Source organism: Etheostoma cragini, chromosome 13 (assembly GCF_013103735.1).
Source record: "Etheostoma cragini isolate CJK2018 chromosome 13, CSU_Ecrag_1.0, whole genome shotgun sequence".
NCBI lineage: Eukaryota > Metazoa > Chordata > Actinopteri > Perciformes > Percidae > Etheostoma > Etheostoma cragini.
Genome location: NC_048419.1, coordinates 9851228 through 9858758, shown reverse-complemented (window position 1 = coordinate 9858758; position 7531 = coordinate 9851228). Strand labels below are relative to the sequence as shown.

General features: G+C 38.2%; 1 pseudogene; it reads right to left on the bottom strand.

The window, feature by feature from the left end:
- Nucleotides 1-546: 546 nt before the first annotated feature.
- LOC117955980 lies at nt 547-3423 on the bottom strand (annotated as a pseudogene).
- Between the last annotated feature and the right edge of the window lie 4108 nt (nt 3424-7531).

Sequence of the window (7531 nt, the reverse complement as noted above, 5' to 3'; positions counted from 1 at the left end):
TGTGACAGCTGTTTTTAGGAAATTGTTAAAAAATCATAAATAGTATTTTGTTTCAAAATGCCACCAGCTTTTCTGGATTTTTTCTATATATCCTGTCTTCTTTGTTTTCTTTCATCATGCATTTGCTGCTTTAATTCTACCAGTAAGTGGCGGTAGAGCTCTGTTCTTTGAGGCCAGTTCCACATTAAAGAGGCTGATATTGAACACAAATACACAAAGCAATTTCATACTAACATGTTCAGTTTGTCAAACCATTTGTTCTTTAAAGCAAAAAAAGTGTTATACATAGACATGTATTGTCATCCATACTGCCATAACACAGGCCTTTAGGATCATCTTCTTTGTTGCGAAGAAAGGTTTTAGGAGTGTGAATTACCCATCATGCAGCAGCAGGATCAGACAACTGACATTAAAAAGTGCAATCTTTGTCAAAACTGTGGGCTATGAAGCATCAATCAGACAGAACCTCTGTGTTTTCATTCTTTTTGTATATTGACAAGTAGTTACTGTAATAGCAATACTGGCATGTTTTAAATATACTTTACATTAGTAGCCAGACAGAAGGAAGCCACCACCGCCACAGTAAGGAGGATGTAAGTCCGACTCCTCCAGGTGAACTAGAATAAAAATACTTTTTCTGAGGCAATTCAATAGGCCCATTGTTCTGAATCAGATGGTCAGTAAAGTGAAGTTGTTTCCTTATTGTCAGTGTTGGCAACTACATCCTCATCATCATTTAGCAGGAAGCGAACATGTGGACAGTTCCCTCCATTCTAGAAAGCGTATATCTGCTTCAAGATGTGTAGAATGTATCACTGAAGTCCCATTGGTGGATGTTGTTGTACTCACGTTGCTCCAGTTTGAGGACTTTGTTCAGTCTCTCTTTCTCAAAACCAGCGCCCGTCGTTGCTGAGCTGAAGATCCTTTGGATTCAAACACTATTATGTAACCTCATGTTAGCCCAGACTTTGAGCAGCATCTCTCAGTGATCGTGATCCTCAGGAGAGCTTCTGATGACCAGTAGACTTCTGCAGATCAATCAGCTCCCCCACATTTTTCAGGAACATCTAGCTAGTTGCATGGGGAAATGTTGACATTGTAGATAGTAGAGAAAGTGTTTAATATAACCAGGAAGTAAGGTGAAGTGGGATGTTGGCAGCAAGCATGTTTTGTTTGGATCTTGGCCAGGAGTAGGATGTATTTGCGGTTGGTGTCTTTGTTTGACTGCCACCATTTCTCACATCTACTTGGCAGCAAATGGTTTTGTGGTCAGTTGTAGAATCTTCAAGGAGATAAAGGAGCATGAGAAGAGCTCCTATCAACCATGTAGGTTCTTACTCTTGAACATTTCCTCTCTGCAAAAACTCTGCAATGACAACGGAAATAAAGAAAGAAATCTCATCAAATTGTCTCTATCTGACATCATATTTCAATGACTACTATTGCTTTACTGAGTCAACAGACGTGAGAGGCCCACAACATGGACCCATTCCCACCCCAGGGTTCCACTGTGAATTGCAGGTCCAGTCCAGTTGCCTTTGACTTAATAGATCCAGATGTGGACACAGTGTTTGGGCAAATGACACATTTTTTCTGTCAGTCTCAAACACAGAGACACACACCATTCTTGATATTTCTCAGACAATGTTCTCTTAAGTTGAAATGGCTGCGAAGATGCCTTTAACTGTGGATTACAGCTTTAGAAAAGAGTGGATTCTTCATTAGCATGCACTTTTTCATAGCATCGATTTTAAAGTAAAAGAGCTCTCAACCTAAAACAATGGGATATTTTTTATGAAGCAGTCTTTAAATTGGGCCCAACAGGAGGGGAATTATGAAAGAAAAAAATCTACTCAGGGCAATTTGTCACTCAATTTGGAATTTAGTCAACCAATCAAATGCCTACCTGACTCCACAGAGTGGCTGGAACATACAGTAACCCGCGTAACTATCTGTCAGAGGCTCATTTCCTCATCTCAACAACTACTGGATGAATAGTCATAACATTTGGAACATACGGTCATGCCCCCCCCACGTTTGGATGAACTGTTAAACAACTCTGATCCCCATCCTTTTTGTCTAGCTAGGTCCAAAAGTAGATTTATTTATGGCTTAACGTTACTGTAACAGCAAGCAGACATACTGTACATTAAAGATATCAGTGACATAAAATGAAGCCAAACAAGACAACCAAGTTTCACCCGATACCTTCATACCATGGAAACGATGACGTCTTTGAACAACATACAGTTGGGCCAAAAAGTATTTAGTCAGCAAATGATTGTGGAAGTTCCCCTACTTAGAACGATGAGAGGTCTGTAATTTTCATCATAGGTTCACTTTAACTATGAGAGACAAAATGAGAAGAAATAATCCAGAAAATCACATTGTAGGATTTTCGAAGAATTTGTTTGTATATTCCGGTCAAAAATAAGTATTTGGTCAATAACAAAAGTTCAACTCAAAACTTTGTAACATAACCTTTGTTGGCAAGGACAGAGGTCAAACGTTTCCTGTGAGTCTTCACCAGGTTTGCACACATTGTAGCTGGTGTTTTGGCCCGTTCCTCCATGCAAATCTCCTCTACAGCAGTGATGTTTTGGGGCTGTCGCTGGGCAACAAAGACATTCAACTTCCACCACAACTTTTCTATGGGGTTGAGGTCTAGAGACTGGAGACTGATGCCACTCTAGGACCTTCAAATGCTTTTCACTGAGCCACTCCTTCGTTGCCGGAGTGAGGTGTTTGGGATCATTGTCAGGCAGGAAGAACCAACCACGTTCCATCTTCAAGGCTCTCACTGATGGAAGAAGGTTTTGGCTTAAAATCTCATGATACATGGCCCAGTTCATTGTTCCCATAACACTGTTCAGTTTTCCTGTCCCCTTCGCAGAAAACTCTGCATTCTTCTTCCTCCAAACATGACGAGTAGAGTTTTTACCAAAAAGTTCCATTTTGGTTTCATCTGACCGCATGACATTCTCCCAGTCCTCTGATGGATCATCCATATGTTTTTGGGCAAACTTCAGAAGGGCCTGAACATGTACTGGCTTAAGCAGGGGGACACGCCTGGCACTGCAGGATTTGAGTCCCTCTCAGTGTGGTGTGTCACTGATTGTAGCCTTTGCTACTTTGGTCCCAGCTCTCTGCAGGTCATTCATCACGTCCCTCTGTGTAGTTCTGGGATTTTTGCTCACCATTCTTATTATCATTTTGACCCCAAGGGATGAGATCTTGCGTGGAGCCCCAGATTGAGGGAGATTATCAATGGTCTTGGATGTCTTCCAATATTCTTACAATTGCTCCCATAGTTGATTTATTCACACCAACCTGCTTGCCTTTTGTAGATTTACTCTTCCCAGCTTTGTTTAGGACTACAATTTTCTTCCTGGTGTCCTTCAACAGCTCTTTGGTCTTGGCCATGGTTGAGTTTGGAGTCTGTTTGAGGCTGTGGACAGATCTCTTTTATACGGATAACAAGTTCAAAGAGGTGCCATTAAGGCAAAGCAAGGCAAGGCAAGGCAGCATCATTTGGATAGCACATTTCAGCAACAGGGCAATTCAAAGTGCTTTACACAAAATCAGTCAAACAGATAAAACACAAGTATCCTCAAAAAAAAAAAAAGTGTAAACTTGAGACTACCTTCACACTAATTAGTCAATGTTAGTGCTACCTTTCGTGATCACCTTCAGTGTCACTATCCTTCACGATTCTATTTTTAGAGACATTACCTTTCGTCTCCTTGGACTCTTGTTCACACTAATTAAGCCTGTTTGGTGCTGCCTTTTGTGTCTATTTTCAACACTACACATTCACACTTTTTCTTTAAAGTGCTACCCTTTGAGTCTGTGTTTCTCTGTCTTTCTCTGTCTGTTTAATACAGGTGACGAGTGGAGGACAGAAGAGCTTCTTAAAGAAGAAAATACAGGTCTGTGAAAGACAGAAATCTTATTTGTTTGTGGGTGACCAAATACTTATTTTCCACCATAATTTACAAATAAATTCTTTAAAAAAACATTTCCTCATTTTTTCTAATTTTGTCTCTCATAGTTGAAGTGTACCTATGATGAAAAATACAAACCTCTCTCATCTTTCTAAGAAGGAGAACTTGCACAATCAGTGGCTGACTAAATACTTGTTGCCCCCTCTGTACATAGCTCAGATCTCTGAGGACTCAAAACGTCCAAAAAATAAGGATTTTCAAGAATTTTAACTCTATAAATGATGTCAAAACAAATAGAATAAAGAATAGAAATGACTTGGAGTTTTAATTGAAGAAAATGAATGACTTAGACAGGGTGCGATGGTCCTGGGAAGATTAACCTTGTACTTCAACTCTTCTTAGAGTAAACACCTTTCCTGTTTTTTAGCGTTCAATAGACTGAGACATATTTCTTTTGTGTGTTTAGAATTTAGATGAATCTGCAAAGTACTGTAGTCAGAAGTTGAATGAGACAAAATGTAATACATATCATTGTTAAAAAAATTAAAATAAAATGTAATTTGAGGCTATTAAAGTGTTGATCAGGCCTTTCTTCTTAGACCAAAGCAGATTGGATGATCTATCAAATAAGCATCTGATCTGAGCTTCACCATTAACTCACTCCTGTACTGTTCTTCCCAGGAGAGAAAGTGAAGTATCAGCACTACAAGAGGTTGGTGAACCGTGTGAATACTACCATGAGAAGTAGACCTGTTTTTTTCTTTTCTCATCTGCCTCCGCACAAATGTATAATCAGACACAAGCTATCACAGAGTAGTGTATATTTTTGAACACGGCTTTGATAACCTCTATATATATATATATTTTTTGTTGTTGCATGAATTGAGGTCACGTTGAAACGTTGCGAGGCCAGTGAAGGAAAAGATGAAAATGAATTTTAAATTGCATCACATGTTTTCCTGTTTAAAAATGTAATTGTCCATATGAATACATACATATATATATATATATATATGCACAGTACATATACTGTATGTCTACACACATTGGTGGCTTTTAGTGATATACTAGCACCATAAACAGGTCACATCATTAAAACATGCCTACGCATGGTGAACTGCAGACTGAGTGTGAGGCAGTGTTGCATTAATCAATAGTTAGAGCAGTGATTGTCAAACATTTTTCAATAATGTTCCCCCTTTGAAATAACTTTTCAGCCAAGTACCCCCTGACCAGCGCAAAACATTTGTTTTAGAAAATAAAAACCCTATATAAAGAGGTACAATACAGCAGTGCGCCATCAGTGTCTCATTTACAAATCAGCAACTTTGTAACTGAAAACACTTAAATGCTACAATTCAAATGTCTCAGATCCATCAATAAAGTCATTCATTACTATAATATAATAATTTAGAACAAAGAATTACTACTTTTATTTAACATTTTATTTTATACAATTTGAAAAAACTAAATCATAATCTCACATACCCCTTGCAGTAGGTACCCCGATTTGAGAAACGCTAAGTTAGAGGTACAGGTTCCCCCTCCTCATGTCCATAGTATAAAACACCCTGGCCAAGGATGATCTCATGCTCCAGTAAAATGTGTTGAATGTGATTGGCGAGATACATTGTCTTTTTCCTTGGTTGACTGAAACACAAATAATTTGCCATATATGTTGATGTTGCAGAAAAGCAAACTGCTTAAGCACTGCCTGTTGTACTCAGTGGTTCAATGTGACCCCGTTCATTGTGAATGTTGCACTCTCAATGTCACTCTGACTTGTGCTTGGAGGAGCCAAGCATCCTTCTGGAGGAGACTGTTAATTGAGGTAGAAACAAGGTTGAAGGAGGATTACTTGTTCCCTGCCTGCTGCTAAAAAAGTCAGTCAAATAAAAACATAATTGAGCTCACATAATTACTTTTTCAGTGACTGGCTGAATATCATTATGTTCAGTCATTGCTCATTGAATGATACTTAATCAGGATGATATTTTAGTTTGAGGAGAGGATTTTGGGTAAAGTATGTCCCCCATAAATAGGACAACAACTTAGATTTTGGACTGCTCTGGACTTTTGGACTTTTGTTGGACTTTTTCACAACCCGTCCTTCCAATGCAAAGCTATATTTGGTCATTTGGTCCACTTCAATAAAACACAAATAAACTTGAAGTACATTTGCGTATTGAAAAAACAATTTATCACTGTCTTGACTTCTGCAGTTTGAGTGCCACGGTTGATTTTAAGGTCATGAGACAATCTGAGCAAAGTTTGGCAAAAGGGGAAGGTGTTTGTCTATCTGTCAAATGGAGAAAACTTGGAATACATTTCCCTGTTAGTGAGATTTATTTACTAAGACTGCCACTGTCAAAACAAACTTTCAAGGCTTGATCAGAGATCTATACTCCTATTTTGTAACATACTGTGCATTTACGAAGCCAGAATGACAACTCTTTACCTTGAAATGCTCAAATAGTTAACAGTTAAATGTATTTTTCTCTTACAGAAGGTGAATGAAATCCCAAATACGTTTCTTTAAAAAATATGCACATTGTAGATAGACATTTGCCATCATTCTTCGATTGGCTCAGTTGCTTTACTCCACCAAAGTGACCCAGAGTTTGGCAAACTATGACAGAATGTATTATTAGCCACGCTAGCGATATTGTTTTCCAATGTAACCAAATACCAGCAAAACTAATACCATTCCAATTAGCCTCAGTTGTCTGCAATAACTGTAAATATGATATATAACCCTAACTCACAGTCTATAGTTGTACTTCGTGTTTAGTACTAAGTATGTCAGTATGGTAACATAAACCTAACTAAGATGGTTAACATGGGAAACATTCACCTGCTTTACATCAGCATGTACATCATTTTAAGCATGTTAGCATGCTGACATCAGCATTCAGCTCATAATATTGCTGTGCCTTAGAAAGCTGCTAATATGGCTAGTCTTGTTTTAACTGGTATTCTGGATTCCATTCATTTTGTTGTATGAAGTAGCATGTATGAAACACCTTATGGAAATTAATGGCAACTGAACTCCATCAGAATCTGCTGGTGTCCAAAGGCCTCGCGATACGGTATCATCCCAATACTTGTGTCACGATACAACATAATTGCGATATTAAAACAATAAAACATATGGCAATTCATTGTATTTTTTCCAACTTCCAATTTTTCCAAATTTCTAAATACATCCCCAAAAGGAAACTTTGTCAACATCTGTTTTATCTAAAAAAATAAATTTCTCTTTTTGTTCATCTCACTTCAATTTTGTTGCTCCAAAATGAGATTGTCAAGCAGACAAACTGACCAACACATATAGAATAAAAGAGCCATACTTGGCGTCTGTGTATCAAAACAAAATTACCATGGAAAATCTTGCGATACTATGCTGTATATAATATATTATAAAATCTGCCCGACAACAACCGTGATTATTGAACGCAGTGCATTTAGCCAATAAATGGCAAGATGGCTGTCCTCAGGTGAAGGGAGACAGGCCTGCTTAGAAATGGGGAGTTTTCCATACGATCCCTGTAAAATCAAAACAGACTTCTATTACCACAATTTCTCTA